The 6,761-nt window shown below is 42.3% G+C and overlaps 1 long non-coding RNA gene across 1 annotated transcript; it reads right to left on the reverse strand.

Moving 5' to 3' along the window:
- Positions 1 to 503: 503 nt before the first annotated feature.
- LOC116084639 lies at positions 504 to 5,000 on the reverse strand. The gene is made up of 3 exons (XR_004116196.1): positions 4,780 to 5,000; positions 1,816 to 1,956; positions 504 to 628 (listed from the first exon to the last, which is right to left on the reverse strand). It is a non-coding gene; the product is annotated as an uncharacterized LOC116084639 (long non-coding RNA).
- Between the last annotated feature and the right edge of the window lie 1,761 nt (positions 5,001 to 6,761).

The raw sequence follows: 6,761 nt of genomic DNA on the forward strand, positions 1-6,761 counted from the left end.
ATTTCAAAAACAGCAACTTGTGGCTATAAACATAGCTGATCAGATGTTCTAGTGGTGTGGTGTGGGCTCCTGATAATGGATCCATTAATCTTCACGTCACTCCGACTTGAGGAGACCACAGCAGGTCATCTGCTGCAGTGAGAGTGGTTGACTTAATTCTTTCTGAGTCCTCCTTGATTAAATGGGAGGTGGTATAACAGTGGATGTCACCGGAGGTGGCCCTCCACCATAAATAACGACTCACCCCTCCTCTCGTCTAGTTCCGGAGCTCTGTTTTCCCCCATGTCTCTGCAGAGAGGACATGAGTGGCTACAGGAGACCCAACCCTTGTCGTGAGGGACTGAGGAAGTAAGGCATTTGGCCTGGATATTCTACTTCAGTCCTTGGAATTTTTAATCAAATTTTCAGTCACCCTGAATCTGCTCTGGAATTCAAGAAACTTAATAATGAGACCATGGAAAGGAATTATGGCAGATAGCGACATGATCCTGTTGAAACAATCCTTTACATTGTAGAAAAATACCTTCTTTGAAGAAAAGACGCCCATAAGGGCCCATTGGCTCCCACCGACCTGCATATTTTTGATTTCCTAATACTTCAAGCCCACGTTTGGCGCTCCACCAGGAATCTAGGGTAGGAAAGTTTCGAGTTAGATACTTGCATACAATAAATTTTAGCTGACAGGCCAGGCACTTACTTTTATTACCGTGTCTCACTTTCCCAGGCACACTGAGTAAAGATGCAGGAGACTCAGGCTGTCCCCCAGGATAGCATGTGTGCTTTGTGCAGAGCCTTTCTTGAAAGGGTTCAAATGAGACTGTGTGTCTAATGACATTTCCTAGAGACAAGTTACTTTTTTGCAATGAATACTTACAAATGTATGTGAGACAAACTCACTAGCATCAGTACTTATAACTCCAACTGTCAAGGACTAAAATATCTGTCATTAACTGGTCTTGTGAAATGCTACATAGTTGTTTTTTTTTTTCTTTTATGCTGAAGGAGAAATGCGCCAGAGGTATTTTAATTAGTTCAGGGTCTTAAAGAGTATCCCCCTTTAGATGTTTGTAAGTATTTTTAAATGATATTGTTGCATAAATGTATGTGTGTATTAGGTTCTCCTCTATTCAGTGGGAAAGTAAGGTTCTCACTTCTGGTCACAACTGCTAACAAGACATGCATGTCACCCAGCAGTCAGGAAGACTGTTGTAAATCAGACAACAATGAAGAACTACTCTGATTGCCTCTGCTGAACAAAATGGGATGCCCCACCCAATCTTCTCAGTTCTACAGCAGCTGCTTAGAGCCCCCTTGCTCTGAGAACCTTTTGAAGTAGTGATAATGGAGGGTGACTGCACTAGGAGTGAAAATCTTAGGGTGCTCCTGTCTAGTGCTCCTTGATTCATCCAACCATGACCTATTCACCGAGCTTTGGATCTGACCTCACCTTTGAACAAGGATCCCTCTGGTAAAGGGGCTGTCGGTCCTACCAACTTTTCCACTTGTAAGTGTAAACCAAAAATCAAAACTATACCAGCTCGACCTGCCCTTCCTGACAAGTCAGCTCTACAGTGAAGCCTTTCTCTTTGTGGCAGGCACTGACTGGAGGCTCTGGTCATGGCCAGCAGCCCAACCATGAGCAATGGAATCTGTTATTACCAATGTGGGGGTGGAGAAGATCCCAATTCAAAATTGCAAGTGTGTTTCTTATGTTTTTGACTAATTGTGAAATCAAAAACATTTAAATCAGTCTTCATAACTGTCTATTTTGAATGTTGCAGAAAACATGAAGCCTTATCTAAGCCTTGGTCTTACCTTAAATGAGAAGACATCAAGCCATTCACTTAGCGTCCATGTGCCTTTATTCTGCCAGTAAAACCCAGAGCTATGAGTGTGCTGAGCGCATGCTCTCCTGCTGAACTATGTGCCCAGCGCTCTTTGCCTTTGTTTCCCCATCTGTAAAACAGGAACGTAGCTCTGCTTACCTTATCTGGCTGCAAGTGGACAATGGGGCGTACTTTTCTGTTTCATTACAGTCTTTAAACCTATCTAGATGGTTTTTGAACACTCAGTTTGACTTCATTTCCACTTAAGCCTAGTAAAATAATAACAGTATTCAGATCTGAGGAAGTTGAAACCAACAGAGGCACCACACAAGAGACTAGCCCTTTACCGGTGTCCTACAGTGTACTACAATGCTTCTAGACTAAACATTCTTACCCATCTTGCAGAAGACCACATAACAACAAAGAATGCATAAAATTGGAAATCATCCGGTTATAGTCTTGGGCTCCTATTTTTATATGTAGAAGACTATCTGTGCTCCGTAAACTGACACCCACATTTGTTTTAAATACAAATCCACTGGTGCCAGAAATTCTAATATTAGCACCTATTCCTTAAAACTAAACATTGAACTGTTCTTACAGTATCCTGCATGAGTGTCCGGTAGCCTAGAAATGAGATCACAGTTAATCTATGATATCCCATTTGAGGGTGAATTTGCCAGCTTATTCTTGAAAGAAAAGAAGATGGCTAAGAAGAAAGAATCTGGGGAGACAAGGACATAAACATTTCAAGATTAGATTTTTAAAATATTTTTGTGGTCTGGGTACACCCCAAATGCTAGGTTTTTTTAAGGTATGGTCCTCTGGTATGTTGCTATTGTTCAAGGACAGAGACATAAAAAGAAAAAGAAAAAGAAGCCCATGATGGTTCTTCACAGTCTTGGGCTTCCAGACATCTAAACATCTAGGAAAGCCTTCACTCTGGTGGTGTCTCTGGAGCCCAGTGGCTGCACACACCGCCAGCAGGGCACACCAGACAGATTCCTGGGGCTTATCATCTCACAAAAGAGCCCTGGGGAATCAAATTTACACTTCCATTAACACAGTGAGGTTGCAGCTCCTTCTGGCCATGCTGATAAACCTGCCCTTGGATGGAGCCTGGTCCATTCAGGATGGAAGCAAAGGACCCAGGGCCTCCCTGCTTTTCTTTCTCTGATTTTAATGAGGTGCCAAATATGCAGTTTGATTATAAGCGCTTCCATTCCAGTGATGTCAGTGTCTTAGCTGCTGAAGGACAGGCCAGGCCGTGAGGCTGGAATGAGGGATCTGGAGTGATCACTCCGTAGGAACGTATGCACTCAGCAGCCAGGCATGTGCAGAACAGCGGCCTTTAGGTAGTGTCTAGGCAGAACTGGCTTCCATTTGAGCTTCTGTGGAAAGAGCAAGTCAGGCACTCTAGAATATGGGGAGCTGTAGTCTACCAGACACAACATAGATTATATATGTATGGATGGATTCTCTTCAGCTATTTTCAACCAGTTTCATGGGAAAGCCATGACCATACCAGTTATTGCATTAAGTAGGCTTCAAGGGTGTTTTCCCTTCTGCAAGATACACACAGTATCAATTATTTTGTTTTTTCTTTTATACAACATTTTAAAAACATTGTTCTCCACATTTTAAAACAAACTAAACACTTTGCTGTAGAAAAAGTAAGTTTTGAAGTTATTTTTTATTTGTGTGTGTGTATGTGGGTGTGCTATGAACATGCAGGTGTTTAGGGCGTCAGATGCCCTGGGGCTAGAATTAGAAGCAATTGTGAGCTGCCTGTGATGTGGGTAGGACCTAGAACCAAACTCTCCAGGCTCTAAAAAGAAAATGTTACAAAGAGAATTGATAAATTATCATAGATATATATTATTTATATCCTGAGAATACATTTAATCTAAAAACAGAACATCTTTTGTTGTGTCTCTTATTCATGATTCTAATAGTTTACCAAATTTGTCAGTTTATACACATGTCAAGATTAAATTTTTAAAATATTTTTGTGGTCTGAATACAGAGTTCCACCCCAAATGCTTGGTTTTTGAAGACATGGTCCTCTGGTGTGTTGCTATTGTTCACGGACCTGGAGGCTGTCAAGAGGAATGTGGTCTCTGAGAGCATCTCCTGAGTCAGCACTTTGTCTGGACACCTCTCTGTTCCCCTCTGCTTCCTGACGGCCTTAAGGTGAGCAGCTCTGCCCTTCTGCCCCTTCCTGACTTACACCAGAGACCACAGAGCTGCTGACAGAAATGAAGACCTCTGAAAAGGTAAGACCAGAGAAATCTCTCTTTCTTTATTATGGTTCTGTCAGATGTCTGTCACAGTCACTAAAGAAGCTAACTATATAAATATCTAACAGTGACCTCTGACTCATTAATAAATAGATTATTACATCTACTAATGTGTAGCAAGTTACTAGTGGCATAATTATATATTTAAGGCTAAGGTTGAAAAAGTTCCTAGACAAGAATAATAAGGGTAGGGGATATAGCTCAGTGATAGAACACTTGCCTAGTATAGGCAAGGCTCTGGGTTTGATCCAGGACACTGAAAAAAAAAAAACAAGGAATGAAAAAAAGAAGGAAAGGAAGGAAGTAGGAGAGAGACAGTGACAGAGAGAGAGAGAGAGAGAGAGAAAGAGAGAAAGAAAGAGAGAGAGAGAAAGAGAGAGAGAGAGAACAGGGGAGGAGGGGGACACACTCTAACATTCTAGTGCTCAGAATGTCTTAGCTACACCTTGCCTATTCATGCCCCATAGTGCACAGTAAGGCTGGCCCCTGCGCAGCTCTTTGTTGATAAGAGGTAGTACAGTTAATTTCAGACCAGGAGAATGTGAGCACTGCTCAGCTGGCTTCTGTAAAGCTACTTCCTTCCTGGACATTTACTTCTTTGAATGTTGGAATATTAACAAACAGCCACTGCTGGAGCAGCCAGGGGTACAGACCAGATCTGATGCATTCAGGGCAGGGGGTGTGGCCACAAACAGAGCAGCCACTCAGCCGAGAAAACCAACAGCAGTAGGGCGGACGCGTGCCTGGATGAAATCCCAGATTATCTCTAGAAATATCCCAGCTCACTAGTGAAGAAAGCAATCTCCATCCAGCCTGGGAAGGGAAGGTGACAGAGACACATGCTTATGTTTACAGATTTATGTGTTATTTATATAAGTGCATAAATACACAACTATTTACATACATAAATACATGACATGTGCATATGTATGTATACATATGCACACGTGCAGATGTGTTGTTACGCTTACATAATCAAAGGGCTGCCTTAGCATTTCTCATGTTCAACAGTTTCAATGATCCTCTGGTACACACAGCCATCATTACAGACCCATATGGACCTCTTTGACTCTGAGTCAACTTTAATAATTCTTTAACAGGACATCGGATTTATTTACTATATTTTTGATGAGGAGAGTCTGACATGGGGTCCGTCCTAGTCTGCTTTTTATTGCTGTTATAAGGCACTGAGCAAAAGCAACTCGGAGAAGAGGGTTTGTTTGACTTACAAGTTCATAAACCTGTAAGAAACCAAGGCAAGGACTCATGGCAGGAGCTGAAGAAAAGGCTGTGAAACACTGCTCATTGGCTTCCTCCCCACAGCTCCCTCAGACACACCCCAGGATCACTTGCTCAGGGGTGTCACTGCCCTCATTCAGCTGGCCCTCCCATATCAATTATCAGTCAAGAAAATTCCCTACATGTTTGCCCATCACAGGTAATTAGATGGAGGCATTTTCTCAACTGAGGTTCTTCCTAGGTGACTCTAGCTTGTATTAAGTTGATAGACAGACAGCACAAGACAGGGTCTCATGTAGCTCAGGCTGGCTGCAAACTTGCTATGTAGCTGGGTATGATTCCTAATCTTGTTCCTGCTTCCTGAATGCTGGGAGTTCAGCTATACAACACACTCCCAGCCTGCATCTAGTCAGTATTATGTAGCTCAGGATTTCTGATGTACTTCTCTTAAATGAGCTGATTTGCCCTTGAGAGAGAGTGGGATTCCAGAACATGACCCTGAAGTCGGTCGGCCTTGCTCCATGGTTACATTTCTTGGTGCTTCTACTGTGAAGTGATTGTCCGTCTCTGCACTTGTGTTGGTTTGTGAAACATATTGAACATATTCTAATGACTGACATGAGCATGAGGGAAATAAATATACGGCAAGAGTTTGAGGCAGAGCAAGCTAAGGAATAGTGTCTTTTAACTGTCAGGACTGGGTACATCTGTCACAATGTCACTGATGTCAAATTCATGGTTACTGGAGTCATCCTGCTAATGCTTTTGATTAACTTCTGTTGTTTCCATATCTGTGTCATTGCCCTGTAGCAATTCAGCTAGCACCATCACCACCCATGTTTTAAAGCTGTCGCTCCTTACCCACAGTTTAGAGTAAGGCTAAGTAAGGGATTCTATAGCACCATGTTGCAGTCAGCTCTCTACCAAAGAGGGTCAACTGAAAAAGATTATTTTAGGGCATGCATGGTTCTAAAGAATCCTAATTGGTTAACCATTGTCAAGCAACTAATCATTGTGAGAAAACATGACAAAGCAAACACATTCACCTCAAAGCCAGGAAGAGACAGACAGACAGACAGACCACAGTCCCTTTCAAAAGCAGCTGACTTTTGATATGTGCATTGAAAGAAATCATGACTGTTTTGCAAGGGTTAGTTCTACATATTATTGAAAGGAACCAAGTGATAACACCTGCCTTTAACCCCAGCACTTGGGATTTGAAAGTAAGATAATTAGTAGTTCAAGGCCAGACTGGGCCATCCAGGTAATGTGAAGCCAGCCTGGAGTACATGAGACACTGTCTCAACACCTCTCTCCACATCTGCCTCCCAACCTGTTGCAAAGAATAATTTGTTCACCATTGTGTGTTAAATCTGCCTACATTACAATAGTAACA

Source organism: Mastomys coucha, unplaced genomic scaffold (genome assembly GCF_008632895.1).
Source record: "Mastomys coucha isolate ucsf_1 unplaced genomic scaffold, UCSF_Mcou_1 pScaffold9, whole genome shotgun sequence".
Taxonomy (NCBI): Eukaryota; Metazoa; Chordata; class Mammalia; order Rodentia; family Muridae; genus Mastomys; species Mastomys coucha.